Genomic DNA, 13,375 nt, shown 5'->3' with positions numbered 1-13,375 from the left:
AACAAAAGGAGAAAAAGGGACATTAGCAGTAAGCCGGCAAAGCATAAAACCTGAAGCATGGTCTCTGTATTCACATGTACCAAAGAGGACCCTTTAATAACTCTTCTCTTTTCACTCAAAATCTATTTTACCAAATTGAAAAGACGAGTGAATGAATATGTAATCATCAATCTACTGTCTACAAACTAGGCGCCTAATAGAATAGCACACTGAATTCTACACATATGACCAGTTTTCGTTATTGAGTCTTTATGCTTACAAACAGGTTGCTTGACGACAAGTGTCATATTCTCAAGAATGCCATTTAATTCAAAAGTAATTGAAATTTTAAATTTTATTCAAATAATCTCAACAAAAGTATTTCGATACTCAAAGCATATTCAGAATCCATAAAATAAAACGTTCCATTGGCATGTAACCAGAACGTTGCCAGATTCCCTTTCGGAAATAATTTTGATAGATTGCTAACACTATATTTACAGCAAGACCCACTGCTTGCTGCAAACTTCATTCCTGTAACAAGATAGTGATTTTTGGTATAGCTGAAGAGGGTATAAGCACTTTAAGGATTGGGCCACCAAGGAAAGAAGGCTGTGATACTGGTAAATGCAGAGCAAGGTAATGTTTGCCATCAATCATGTTGATGACATCTCCGTCACAATGTGTCACTCCATTGAGAAGTGCTTTCTGCCGGGCAACTCGCTTCTCCCAAGTTTCATTATCTTCCTTCTCTTTGGATAATATGCCCGCCGCCCGCCCCCCACACACTTAATCAAAGCAGGGCATAGAGGGAAAGGCCTCACAATGGAAGCAGGCACAGGCACCAAGACAGTCTGTAGGTCCTCAGTGACTGGATGAATTCACTTTCCCCAAAGCAGTAGTCAAAATAGCATCTTCAGACAGCGGGAGAAAGATATGCAAAAAGGGATAATAAAAAGCAAAACATCATCAGCGAGCCACAAGGTTTTGTATTCCATAACACAGCTTTGAAGAATTCATGGACAAAAGAAACTGAGCCCAAAATATACTAGTCCTTTTTAGGTCGAGCCTTGGCAGCGCATGTGCTGCTGCGAAACATGCAGTAGTGTGGTATGGCTTTGAAGCCCCGCCCACTCTCCGCCCATTTTTCTAATTGGCTTGCATCATTGTCCTTAGTAAACGCTGGCTTCAGAGTCGTTATTAGGCTTGTTGGTCCCTCCTTGGTACCACCTTGTCTGCATTGGATACCTCCCATTAAGACTGGACCTTTCACTGGTGTTGTTACATGGTCTGCTTCATAAATCGGCGAGCACTATTTTATTTAATGCTCTTCCCCTATTCCACCCTGTACCTCGTAGCACTCTGCCCGATTTTATTTACATTTTTACAAATTGCGGTCCACTTTAACTATAGTGGCCGCGTTTTTTATTTATTTTAGCAGCGCGGTCCGCATTTAGTGGCAGCGCTTATTTATTTACTAGCGCCCATGCAACATTCAAAGAGGCCACACCCCTTTCTTTACACAAACGGCATCTAAAGAAAGGATGGCATGGGCGCTTTTACCCCCCAAAAAAACATCTGATGCTTTTTTGTCAAAGCCCCCAAACCGCGGTTTCACTTTAATGTCGGACACGCCCCTTTCTTTAGACACAGCATGCGAACAGTCCAGCACGAACTGCCAAGCCAGTTCCTCCCTGGACCAGAAACAGACATCACGGGACCGCTTTCGGGGCATCGCCAATCATCAGCCAGGCAAGCTTAAATCCAGTGGGTCAGTGAGCACGGGACCCACGTCAGGGCATACCCTTCCCACTTGGGGCGACAAAAGCAAAAGGAACAAATGATGGACGGAATGATGAACAAGGCCACGAAGCCGGTACCAGGATGCAGGAAGAAGATCCCCCTGGGTGCGAAGAAAGCTTGCATTGCTCCTGATTGATCCTGATTATTCTTTAATTGTGTGAGTGATACTTACATGTTGCACTAATTTGGTGTTTGATAGATGGCTTATTGTACTACCTTTGCGGTCTTTTGTATACCTCTCGATGGGGCTCCTATAAGCAGGTATAGTGCACACTCACATAATGTGGAAGCAGCACCTGTCAGAGTCTCTTCAGTGTAGAGGAGGGCACCAGACTGTTTGGAGGTGCAGTGGCCATGTAAGATTCCTAGTCATAGGATGTCTAGCTGTACATCCTTTCTCCAAAACATGCATTTCAAAATTCATCCCCAAATATGCAAAACAGACAATGTGAAGTAAACTGGCCTGGTCCCACTAAAGGTATAGAAACACTGTCTACGACGGCTGGTAGATGCTCATACTGCCCACAAGTGCACATTGTGCCTGTTTAAAAATGTGAATGAGAAGCTGCCATTCTGAGGAACGTCAACCTTACATTGCTTTCTGATACTACCAGCAAGTGTCAATACCATGTTCTCACACACCTTTGAAGAAGGTAGTGTACTTGGGTCAAAGAACCTATCAAAGATTCTCAGTGCTGGTGGACTATTTTTATGAGACTAAATCTAAAGTGTTTGAAATATCATTTGGACAGCTACTCTCAGGTGCCTTATGTGAGAAAGTGCCATCTTTCTTGCCTTGGTATGCCCCCACTTTCTTTCTGAACTGCTGATGTACTTTGACTGAGTGTGCCCTAGGTCCCTGCCAACCAGGGACCCAGGGCCTGTGTTCCTTCCCTACAAAGAAAAGCTATGCTAAACCAAAACACCCAATTCGCATCTATGGCCACCTGTCAGCCTCAGGGCATGGTGACCAGAGAAGACCTCTGAGGGCTGCAGCACTTATTGTGCCACCCTCAGGGACCCTGTACCCTGGCACCCACACACTGCATTTGCAGGCTGAGTGCCTAAGTACAGAACTAAAGCAAGAGTCGACATGGCACACATCCCTGTGTGCCATGCCCACAGAACCCACTGCCCTGGCATACTTCAGTCACTCCTCTAGCTGGGTGCCCTATGCAAGAGGTGAGGGCACCGGGGCATGAGCCCTGTGCCCCTACAGTACCCAGGGCCATTCCTGGGCACTGTAAGTGCAGTGATGCCATTTAAGAGTTTATGGTGCTGGGAGGTCGTCATTACAAACTCCACAGCACCATAATGGCTACACTGAAGACTGACAAGTTTGTTACCAAACTTCTCGGTACATTAAACCCGCACTGATGCCAGTGTGGGATTTAATGTAAAATGCACGAGAGGGCATCTCCAAAACCCGAACCTACAATCCACGTCTGGGCTGAGTGGCTGCAGAGGCTGTCACACAGCAGACATGTTGCTCGACCCCTGGTTGGAGAGTCCCCGCTCTTCTGGGCCTGCAACAATGCACATCCTGGGCGAGGTGCTATGTCTCCTCACCCAGGATGGACAGGGGGAAGCTTCAAAGGCATACCGCCTCCAAGAGCTTCTCCAGACCATTTGCTGTACCCAGCAACCAGCCCCCCACCAGTCCTACCCCCACCCTGGCGGGAAGACTGGCGGAAAAAACTACGTCAGGAAGGGGGATGTGCCAACCTGTGCCAACTCCACCCCTCAGGTGGAGGAGGCGAGGTGAAGCACGATCCCAGACCCCGGCCATCTTGAAGATGGGGAGTCCTGCCCAATCCCAGCTAGGCTCCTGCCCCCCTCCCTCAGAAGAGGAGCAGGCTAGGGGGTGTACTCACCTCAGGACAGGGACCAATTGGTCCCTGCTCTTGCCCTACCTGTAACACGCCTAAATTCAGTATTTAGGGGCTCCCTGAACCTTCCTTCCTTAGATCCTGATATCAAACAGAAGAAAGGAGATCTAGAAGAAGAAGACCCGCCGTGCAGCAGCTAACAACAGGACAACAACAACTGACTTGGCCCCAGCCCTACCGGCCTGTTTATACTGGAGCCTGCTCCTGCCTAAACCCGGTGACCTCCGCGGACAGCAACCTTGGGACACCCAGAGGACCTGCCTGCCTTGACCCTCTCGACGATTGGGACTCCCATCAGCAGAGGCTCTGCTGCAACAACCCACCTGGTGCCCACCAGGAAGCTCCGGACCAGCCCACTCTGCACGAGCCGAGCCCGGGCTGGGCCAACCCGAACCAAGACCACGAGGACGTCCCCCCGGCGACTGGGACCCGAAGTCCAGTGCCCAAAGACCCTCCTCGACGAACCAGCCGACGCCTGCAGACTCAGACCCAGGGGCCACCCCAACCGCGACCAGCCGAGGGTAAGCTTTTCCGACACCCAAAGACACCCCTGCACCCGGCGCCCTACAGCCCCCTGTGCCTCCCTTTGGGGTACCTACCTGTGCTCCAACATCCCAACTTACCTCTCGAAGTGCTGGTCGCCCCTGGAGAGTCACCATCCCCGAGCCTGCAGCCTTTGTTCCTTTTTCAAGATCCTCCTTGGATAACATTGAGCGCCCGACGGCTCAAAAGCACCCTGCACCCAGCCGCCCGAGTGCCCTCTTTGCCCTATCCTACTTCCCCCCTTGTCCAGAGCAAGTGACCAGGAGCCCAGCTCCCAGAGCCGCGTGGCCTGCTAGCCAGCAGCCACCAACCGAAGGCCCCCTTTCCCTTATTGGATAACATTGGGCCTACCTACCTCTGCACCCGGCCGTCGCTGGGACTGAACTAACTGTACTCACCTGACCCTGGGGGACCCCCCGAGTCTATGCCCAGAACCCTAACTTCACCAACCAAGTTGTCACCTGGAAACCGGTAATTCACTTACCTGCCATTGGATAACATTGACTCATTTTTTACTCGAAAATTTTCCAAGTGTGAAGTTTTGAAAACTGAAAATATTCCTATAAAATCAGCCAAAGTCCGAATTCGAAAATACTCACCTGTGATCAGGAGAGAAGCCAGTACTGTCCCTTTCAGCCCAGTACTGAACCGCAAAAGGAATCCCTAGCGGGGTTACTAGTAACCTGTATTTTCTACATAGGAACCCATTGTCTGCTTTTCTCTGAAATTTCTTCCAAGTGTCTACTTTTGAAAACTGCAAATATTCTTCAAATATCGTACGACATACTGAAACGCAATTACCTACCTGTTTTGAGTTAAGCCCCAGTGCTGGCCCTAGGAGACTAGTGCTGGGTTACAAAAGTAACACGATCGTACTTTACCTGTAACCTGAATTTCCTCCCATTGAATAACATTGTGAGAATCACCTCGAAAAGTTTTTAAGTGTGAACTTTTAAAACAGCTTTATATTCAGGACAAATCATCACTGTACCTAAAACGTTTTTGCTAATCTGGTTTCAGCTTAGACCCCAGGACTGAATACAAGATCTAGTCCTGGAACTACCAAAGTAATCCATAAAGTAATCAACTGTACTTTCCTATGAAAACTCATTGAGCTCAATGCTAGAGTGTGTTTCAGAACTGTACTGCTATTAGCTAACCGGTGACTATTGTGTGTACAAATTTATTGCTCCTTTGCAAAGTATTTACCTGACAGTACTCGTATCTCGAAAAGTATATTTTTATAACTGTTGGTTCTAAAAATAAAACTATATCTAAGGATATAATAACAATTGGCCTGGAGTTCAGTTCTTGAGTGTGTGAAACCTTTTTCTGACTGAGTGCGTACAACAAATGCTTTACACTGTCCTCTGGTACTGCCTTACTGCTCGACCAAGCTACCACTTTGGAGAGTAAGGTCAGTTCTGACTTTAACCTCTGTTAAACCTTTGGGGTTTGTGGACTCTATATACACTGTACTGCCTTATTGTCCAGTATATATAGAGCCACCTTCTCACACCTTACAATATGTCAAATAAAAACAAACTCTCTCAACCTACATGGCAACAGTTAGGTTGAGAGCTGTGGTTGCTCCTTCGTGACTGCTACCTAAAAAACCTTTGCAGCTATTTTCATTTCAGAAAACATACCTAAACCTAGTGCAAGTCAATTACAAATACAGACTTTTCAACAAAAGCTTGTGATTGACAAATAGCCAATAAATATTCATTTTCTCTTCACATGCATTGAACTGCAACCAAAAAACATCCGTACATTTAATTCCTTATGAATGGAAAAGCATTACTGATGCAAAACTAATAATGGATGCAAAATACGCATATACATATGTGGGGCAGGCAAAATATTTGACCACATTCAATGTAGAACAGTGCTTCCCAGACTTTCTAGAACCACAACTCAATTTTTACAAGAACAAACTTTTGGGATCCACCTAGCTTTAAGGGGGAACGCATCAAGTGGTAGTGCACTGTCATTTATAGACAGTTCGTTTTCCAATTAAATGAGCGCTAAATGTGCACATACAGTTTTACTGATAAACCTATATTGCATATAAATGATGTGGGGAAATTGGGTGTTAGTGACTATTTTTATTAATTGTGCATCACCAAGTAAAGTGCATTGCTTTGTTTTGATCATTTTAAAATCTTTGTTTCCATCAAACTTTAGAATTACATAAAAAGTGCATCAGTTTTGCTTTCCTAACTGCTGAATGTGTACAGTACATTTACAGGTTTTTACATGTTGTTGTGTTTTACAAAATAACATACTATACCCTTTCCACTCCATGTACCCCAGCAAGATTCTGACATAACTCACTATACTTTTCTTTCTCTGACTACAAAGTGAGAGGAATTTGTAAAAACCAATCCCCATGTTAAAACAAGCATTGGTCTAAGCAATGCTACAGCTATTGGCTTTGTCTATGTCAATGTATTTTAATCTTGTCATGTAGCAGCTGGGAACATAGGGTGACATTTATAGTTTTCACTTAATATATTTTGGGTAAATTGCTGTGAAATGTTGGACTTAGCAACTATTACATAAATGCAATTATATTATAATACAACACATTATCAGGAGGCCTCCAAATACAGTACCCCCCCCCCCCTTCGGAAGCCCCCACCCCATGTTTGGATTCGACCTTTAATCTTACTCCAGGGAGCTCCACCCACATATCGGATAAAAGAGCAGTGAAGAATGGTTTAATGGGTTTGATGTAACTAAATGCACAAAATTTGGCAACTCAATAATGGTAGCTTAACCCCTTCCATGCTGATGACGGCCCCCGTCCGTCATGCATCACGGTGGGCGTGTGCTTCTGGGGGCCGTCATGATCCCGCCCACTCTTTAAAACGGCCGCACAGCGCAAAAATTCGCCACGCATGCAAGGGGTTAAAAACTGAAATATTCGGAGAAATTATATTTAATGGTACAAAGGAGTACATTTTTCAAATCGATTGGTAAAAAACATTAACCTAAAGTAAAATGACAGTGCCTTGTAATGCAGTGTGTTCCATTGCGTCAAACAACCAGGACAAGGCAGCTGAGCTATTGCTGGTATCGGAAGATTTCGCGTGAGCAATGCCACTGTATCAACGTATGTTTATACATCCTTAAGTGTATCGTTCAAAGTCACATCCTGTTAGTACAAAACGAAAAAAAAGCAGTGGTTCCCGTTCAGCTCGAGTGATCCTGGAATGCTTTTAGCTAAATCAATAAAGACAGTAAGACAGAAAAGTAGGAGGGACAGACACGATGAGGAGAGTGACAAAGAGTTGATACATAAAAAATAAGGAGGGGTCATGCAGCGATTAGGGAGATGGCGGGGGACGGGTCAAGCAGCAATTAGGGAGGTGGCGGGGGACAGGTCAACACGATGGCAATTTTGACGGAGTGGCGTTTGAAAGACCCTCTTTCCCTGCCTGCGCTGATGTGCACACATTTACCACCAGAAGCACTGCTACAGCTACAATTTTTTAACTCCACGGACATACAGAAAATACAAAGAGAAACAACAGACCTTCCTCATTCCAAGATGGCCGGAGATCATGCGAATGTAACAGTTATCACAGTAGTGACAGCAGAGCAAGCGAACCAGGTGGCGAGCAACAAAATGGTAATCGCTGGTGAGCGCAAGTAAACATGGCAAATGTTTTTTCAGGATCAACGAACAACTACATTTGTGTATGGCTGTGGAGCGGTGGGAACAAACGGGAGGGAGGTGTGAGACGGAACATGCGCCCTCAGAAACCAGCAAATGTGATGAGGTGAGAACAAGATTTACAGGACTGTTTACAGAAACGGCGCTAGGTGAGAGCGCTCATGTGAAATGCTCCAAATAAATCTAAAAAGTAGTTCTAAAACCAGATGCTTTACTTGGACCTATAAATGGATAGTAGTAATTGGTCACTGCTCTCTGGGAGGGCTGAATACAGAAAGAGGCATGACATACAAGCTGTGAATAAATGGGGAGAAAGAATAGGAGAGCGACAATGAAGCCAGCAAATGTGAAGCCCATGGGCGGCTTGAAGACCCCAAAGTATATAAAACATGTCTCTTCGAGACAGCGCATAAGCTGTCTAGAGCAGAGACCTAAACAACATAAGTAGTTAATTGTCAGAAGACATAGCTTGACATTTGACCTCTGTCTTTGAAGTGCAGCAAATGTGGCAAGATACATACAGAATTTGACAGGATGAAAAGTGACAGATGACTTGACTCGCCAACCTCAGACTCAAGCAACTGGTGAACACCCCCACCCACTACGCCGGCCACACGCTTGACCCCGTCTTCTCATCCAGCAAGCACATCTCCTTCAGCCACTCCACCGGACTTCATTGGACTGACCACAGCTGCGTCCACTTCAGCTTCAGAAGAACCACGACCCACCACCACCCGCAACAGGTTCCTCGCCGGAGCAAGATCACCGCCGAACAGCTCACCACCTACCTCAGCCAGAACCCTCCTACCAGCACAACGGACCCCAACGAAGCTGCCAGCAACCTCACACAGTGGCTGACCGCCTGCGCCGATGACCTCGCACCACTAAAGAACCCTCCCAGCAGACCCGGCAGCAAGAAAACCCCCTGGTTCACCGACGAACTCAAGGACTCCAAGAACTGCCGCACCCTCGAGAAAGCCTGGCGCCACGACCAGACCACAGACAACAGGACCACCCTCAAGTACGCCACCCGCAAGCACCACCAGCTGATCCGCGCCACCAAGAAGACAGCACTCAAAGAACGACTGGACAACAACGCCCATGACAGCAAGGAACTCTTCAGCATCGTCAAAGAGTTCTCCAACCCCAACGCCGGAAACAATGACATCACTCCCTCGCAAGACCTCTGCGACTCACTCGCCTCCTTGCGGTGGAAAAAGATCGCCGACATACACAACAGCTTCGGCGCACAGACCACGCACCCAACCACCGAACCAAAGCCCGCCGCCACCACCCTCTGCAACTGGACCCCGGTCAGCACCGAAGACACCACCCGCACGATGATCACCATCCACTCCGGATCCCCAACCGACCCCTGCCCCCACCACGTCTTCAACAAGGCCGACGCCATCATCGCACCCCATCTCCGGGACATCATCAACACCTCCTTCCACACTGCCACCTTCCCTGAGAGCTGGAAGCACGCCGAGCTCAGCGCCCTCCTGAAAAAACCAACAGCGGACCCCACCGACCTCAAGAACTTCCGCCCCATCTCGCTCCTCCCTTTTCCTGCCAAAGTCATCGAGAAGATCGTCAACAGACAGCTCGCCGCCTTCCTCGAGACGAACGGATCCCTCGACCCCTCGCAGTCCGGTTTTCGAGCCAACCACAGCACCGAGACCGCCCTGATCGCAGCCACCGATGACATCAGATCCCTGCTCGACAACGGGGAAACAGCGGCCCTCATCCTCCTGGAACTCTCTGCAGCGTTCGACACTTGTCTGCCACCGCACCCTAGTACAGCGCCTCAGCAACACCGGAATCCAAGAGAAGGCACTGGAGTGGATCATCTCGTTCCTCGCCGGAAGAACCCAGAGAGTCCGCCTCCCCCCGTTCAGATCCGAGGCCACCGAAGTCATCTGCGGCGTACCACAAGGATCATCACTCAGCCCAACCCTCTTCAACGTCTACATGAGCCCCCTCGCAGCCATCGCACGCCAGCACAACCTCAACATCATCTCCTACGCCGACGATACCCAGCTGATCCTCTCCCTCATCAACGTCCCCGCCACCGCCAAAGCCAGCCTACACGAAGGGATGAAAGACGTCGCCGAGTGGATGAAGAACAGCCGCCTGAAACTGAACTCAGACAAGACGGAAGTCCTCATCCTGGGATCATCGCCCTCCGCCTGGGACGACTCCTGGTGGCCCCCTGCCCTGGGCACCACTCCCAAGCCAACGGACCACGCACGCAACCTGGGCTTCATCCTGGACTCCTCCCTCTCGATGACCAGACAAGTCAACGCCGTCTCCTCATCGTGCTTCAACACCCTGCGCATGCTCCGCAAGATCTTCCGATGGATCCCCCCGAAACCAGGAAGACCGTCACCCAGGCACTCGTCACCAGCCGACTGGACTACGGGAACACCCTCTACGCCGAAACCACAGCAAAACTTCAAAAAAGACTCCAACGCATCCAGAACGCCTCCGCACGACTCATCCTGGACATCCTCAGACACAGCCACATCTCCGGCCACCTGAGAGACCTGCACTGGCTCCCCATCAGCAAGAGAATCACGTTCAGGCTCCTCACCCACGCACACAAGGCTCTCCACGACATGGGCCCCAAGTACCTCAACGACCGCCTGACCTTCTACACGCCCACCCGCCAGCTACGATCGACCAGCCACACCCTCGCCGCCGTACCACGCATCCGCAGAGCCACCGCCGGAGGAAGATTCTTCTCCTACCTGGCAGCCAAGACTTGGAACTCCCTCCCCATCCACCTTCGGCTGACCCAAGACCATCTCTCCTTCAGGAAGCAGCTCAAGACCTGGCTGTACGAGCAGTGACGTACCCCTCACCCCCAGCTCCTTGAGACCCTTCCGGATGAGTAGCGCGCTATGCAAATGCCTTGATTGATTGATTGATTGAACCTAGGGTCTACTCCTGACGGAGTCAGAGGAAAGTGGGGAGGGGTACGGAGACAACTTGCAGGACTCTGATGCTTAACAACACATTTATAATCTTTTTCTATTTTTACCCGCGGGTGACAGGATACTTATTCGGGGAGAAATAGCTTGGATGGTACTTACTGAAGTGTAGCTATTTCTTGTCCTTATGGATTAATTTGTACGGAATTCCTACTGTTATATAACTCGTGTGGAGCGGTGGATGGGTGTTCATAGTACAGAATTTGAGATATACTGTATGCGAAAATGCCACAAAATAAAATCTTTAAAAAAACACAAAATCCAAAGTGGCACAACCTTTCTGCCCTTGAAGGTGGTTGGGTGCCAGCCAGGGTTTTTTAGGGAAATGAGCAGTCTCTTCCTCATCTAGTCCAAACTGGTTCTGGGACCTGCTTCCCCTGTCACTGGGGTGGTGTCATGCTGACTACAGACAGTCCAGGAAAACAAAGGCTTTTCTTCCCTAGGTATTCCTTTACACTGAACTATGAATAGTTTCTCCCCAATTGCCCTTCCTGAGCTATGAGTCACATACCTTACACACAGGTCTCCTTGACAAAGGCTTAAGCTATTGTCTATACTTGGAGAACAGTTTTCACACCTCATAAATGGGAAGCACCAGCAGGCCGATCTTCTATTGCAAGTATTCCAGTACCTTTTCCTAAACTAGAGGTAGCAGAGCTATGGTTTTATTCAGAACTTTACAATTTTTCCTGAGACAACTACAGCCCTTCACGGTGAAAATAGCTTTTGGAGGCTAGTCACTGTAGACAAATGCCAACACAATTCTTTCATGCATCACTTCTAAATACTACGCAACCTACCTTGTGAGCTACAAGGCATACTTATAGATGAGTCATTTAATATTTAAAAGTAAGGTTCTTTCTTGAGAAAAATGGATTATGTTGATCGGTTAGCCTGCAGGTTTAAAACCTGCAGCAGTCAGGCCGCAACAACCATATTTTCTGTGTCACTCTACTGGATGGTACTGTAAGTGCTGCAGTCCACAGGTAACATTCAACTTTCGATGCCACGGGTCCATTTTCCTGTACCGTATGCTATAGCCTTACTGTGAAATTAAATATGTTAATTTGGGATTTGCCAATTTTAGCATGTTTTAGGAGTCAGAACACATACACTAGAACCTGGACAGCTGCACCCCAGCGTGCACAGTTCAAAAACCAGCAATACGATTCAGCAGAAAAAGACAAAAAAAAGGAAAAAAAAGAAGGGGGTGGGATGACCATGTAATCCTTTCTCACACTGCCCCAGCCCCTCCCAGATTAGAGGTGAAGAGCAATTCAGCCATTCTCTTGACAGGTCCAGCTCTGTTCAAAAGGCAAGCAACCAACAGAGACCACTGACAGTTGTCAAGGTCAAGAACCAGGATCATCAACGATCAGGTTGATGTTTCAATCCTGTGCCTTGTATAGACCTCACCTAAAGCCGGTGGACTGACAAGGAGTCACCTACCTATTACCGAGGTCTGTCATGCCTCCCAGGTTTTTCAGATTAGGGGCTGCACCCCTAGCAGCAGACACTCTCCTTCCACTATCACTTCTATTGCCTCAGGGGTGGCACCCCGGGACTGTACACTTGCCTGTTAACCCAAGACTTCTATGGTGAGCAAACAGTCTTCCCCCCTCAAGGGTGGCACACACTCTCTCCATGAGACAGGTCTATCTGGTCCAGGTCTCCTGTCTCTCTGACAGCACACTGCATTACAAAGCAATGAGGCCCAGTCAGCCGTAGGACCTGGGTAATACTTGGTACACGAAAACAGGTGGTCCCAACAGGAATTCACTATAACTTAGTATCCGATATTACAAAAACAACACTTAACTAAATAAATCTTGACTTTGTTTGTATAGATTGTTAATAGATCATTATTCTCAATACACATTCATTCATATGACACAGCACCTCCACAGTGAGTGGAAAGATGATGTGAATAGGAGTGCTCGTGATTAGATGAGAGGAGAATAGGAATATGCAAGTGAAATTATATACAGTGTAAACAATGGTTTCAAATAAGGACCGGCTGAAGGTATTTTACAGAATAAAAAATGCCACAAATCAATAGATACACTTTCCGAATGCCGTATTTATCTATATGTGGAGAAGTTTTCAGTCCAGGTCAATAAGGTTAAAATGTCGACTTCAGGACAGAAGGGGAAATCTTGCACCCACCGTTTAATTACGTCAGGGTCCAAATCGATTATGTGCCAAGTGATCGCTATAATTCTCATGCAAAGTAGTATATGGACTTGATACTGCAATTAGGATTGTCTGAATTAATCGGCATAATTTCTCCTTACTCAAGGGATTGCCAACGGAGCAGGTTTTGACCGACGTGAGACGCTCTGGTTGCAATCCCTTGAGTAAGTGGAAATTATGCCCATTAACTTGGACAATCCTAATTATAGTATCAAGTCCATATACTACTCTTCATGAGAATTATAGAGATCTCGTTAGTTTCCAAATTGATGTGCCACGTGGTCCCCTCTTCC

General features: G+C 47.5%; 1 protein-coding gene across 1 annotated transcript in view; it reads right to left on the bottom strand.

Moving 5' to 3' along the window:
• Nucleotides 1–13,375, bottom strand: part of SREBF2 (sterol regulatory element binding transcription factor 2) — a 251,077-nt gene that overhangs the window by 217,487 nt on the left and 20,215 nt on the right. The gene's annotated exons all lie outside the window — the stretch shown is intronic.

This window comes from Lissotriton helveticus, chromosome 1_1, assembly GCF_964261635.1.
Source record: "Lissotriton helveticus chromosome 1_1, aLisHel1.1, whole genome shotgun sequence".
NCBI classification, from domain to species: domain Eukaryota; kingdom Metazoa; phylum Chordata; class Amphibia; order Caudata; family Salamandridae; genus Lissotriton; species Lissotriton helveticus.
This window is presented reverse-complemented; position numbering and strand designations above follow the sequence as displayed.